Below are 2,500 nucleotides of genomic sequence, written 5' to 3'. Positions count from 1 at the left end.
TTTTTTCCTGTGGTTATTCTGTCTCTCACAGCGACGACGCACCCACCGTTAAAATTAAGGACGGGTCCTTTCTTCGTCAGAGGGCAAAGGGGCGAATTCAGCAGGGGATCAAATGCTTTCCCCCCTCACCGTACCTCGCTATCCATACCCGTGCGTCCGAAAGGATTGCCGGCGCGGACCCCGAGACACGAAAAGCCGCCGAGAGGGTGATTTCAAAACGTCGGCATAAATAGAAGTCTCGGATGGCTCAACCGTGGCGTTCGGCCCGTGGCCGCCTAGTCCTCGGGGCTCGCCGACCGAACCGGGCCACTTTGAGAGTTAGCTCCGTGTCCTTCTCTGCGAGCCTGTTAGAGAGACGGCTTGCTCTGGATCTCCCTGGTACGGCCCCAAGTGAATGGCCGGGAAGGGAGGGGAAAACCACTACAAGGGGGCTGAAAAAGGGCACCGAGTCCAGGAGCACCTTAAAGACTAACAAACGTATTTTCCGGTAGGGTATGAGCTTTCGTGAGCCACGGCTCACTTCTTCAGATACAGCTAGAATGTGAATCCATCGGTCTTTAAGTAGAGGACCAGTATGTCTATGTGAATAGCGGGCTTGATGGGATGAGGTGTGATATGCAGAAGAGTCTGTGACGTCCAGGGGAGAGATGGGTGTGGAGAAATCAGCATTGGTAATGGGCCATGAACGCAAGGTCTTTATTCAGCCCAGGTCAACGCGTTGCCTTTCGTTTGAAGATCCACAGTGATTCAGCAGTTTCTCTTTCCAATCTCCCCTTAAAATTCCTTTGTAAGAGAACCGCTGCTCTTAAATCTGCAACAGAATGTCCCGGAAGGTTGAAACGTTCACCCACTGGCTTTTGAATATCGTGGTTTCTGATGTCAGACTTATGTCCATTTAGTCTTTGTCTGAGAGACTGACCTGTTTTGTCCAAAGTAGATTGTGGAAGGGCGTTGCTGGCGTGTGATGGCATAAATCCCATTAGAAGATGAGCAGGAATATGAACCTGAGATAGTATGGCTGACATTGGCGGGTCCAGAGATGGTGTTCCTGGAATCTATATGAGGGCAAAGTGGGCACCTCGGTTTGTGGCAGGCCTTGGTGCCAGAGTCCATGTTCTTGTGAAGTAGTTCATCATCATGGGTGAGAAGTTGTTTTAGGTTAGCCGGCTGCCTGCAAGCAAGAAAGGGACACGCGCGCGCGCGCACCCCCCCCACCCCCCCCCCCACCCCAGTGCTTCAGCGAGGGAAGTGTCACAATCCAGCATGGGTTGCAGGTCCTTAATGATACGTTGGACTGGTTTTAGTTGGGAGCTATAAGTGACAACCAGAGGTGCCCCGTTGCCGTTCTCTCTGGGCTTAGCTTGTAGTAAGTTGTGCCTGGGCATCATTCTGGCCTTCTCGATCGTCTTTCGCACCATATCCGCCGGATATTGTAGTTGCGAAAATGTTTGCTGTAGGTCTCTCGAGCGTGTGTCTCTGTCTGAAGGATGGGAGCAGATGCGACTATAGCGTAGGGCTTGGCTATAGACAATGGAATGTCTGATAGGGTCGGGGTGGTGGCTGGACGCGTGTAGATACGTTTGCCGATCTGTCGGTTTCCGGTACAATGTGGTGCTTGTGTGCCCCCCGTGGATCCGTACCGTGGTGTCTAGGGAGTCGATTTCTCGTTCGGAATAATTCACAGTTCGATTGATGGTGGGGTGGAAGTCGCTGAAAGCCTGGTGAAATCTTTCAAGGGCTTCTTTGCCATGACAAAGAAAATGTCATCCATGAATCTCAAGTCAAGGAGAGGTGCCAGTGGGTATGAGTTCAGAAAAGGCCGTTCTAGACCTGCCATGAAAATGTTGGCCTATTGTGGAGCCGTGCGAGTGCCCATGGCAGTGGGTGAAGACAGGGATGCCCGTTAAGCCCGCTCCTTTATGTAATTTCTCTCGAGCCGCCGCTTCGACGAATTCAAGAAGATCAGGTCATCGAAGGGGTTCGGGTAGGAAATGACACCCTAAAAACCGTAGCCCACGCAGGTGACCCTTATGTAGCGGGTAGAGATCCTGAGGAGTCGAAGGAGGTCAAAGGTCATTTGAAGAGGCATGAAAGAAGAATTAATAGGGAGGAATTTGCAAGCGTTAACATGGAAAAGTCAAAGCCTATTGATGCAAGCGATGAGCACAAAGGAATCGATATTAGCGGTTCACAGGACGGGCTGGGAAGCACAAAGGAGGTTCGGGAGGGACATTTGAAAGGGACGGTCAAACGTTTGGGAATACGGTTTGGGCCAGGCAAGAACTAGCGGCGCCAAAACTGAGAGGCGTGGTTACGAAGAGAAAAAAGAACGTCGTGGGGAAATTTTCATCGGCGCTTGTTTCAGAGAGTGAAATGTGTCAATGCGTGCTTCGTGGCAGCTGGAAATTTTCCAGCTCAAGTTTATCCTCCTCCGGAAGGTCCGATGGCACAAGGGATGCGTGAACTCACACGGCTCACGGCAGGGACGAACAAGTCCCCT

Source organism: Euleptes europaea, chromosome 9 (assembly GCF_029931775.1).
Source record: "Euleptes europaea isolate rEulEur1 chromosome 9, rEulEur1.hap1, whole genome shotgun sequence".
NCBI classification, from domain to species: Eukaryota; Metazoa; Chordata; class Lepidosauria; order Squamata; family Sphaerodactylidae; genus Euleptes; species Euleptes europaea.
This window is presented reverse-complemented; position numbering follows the sequence as displayed.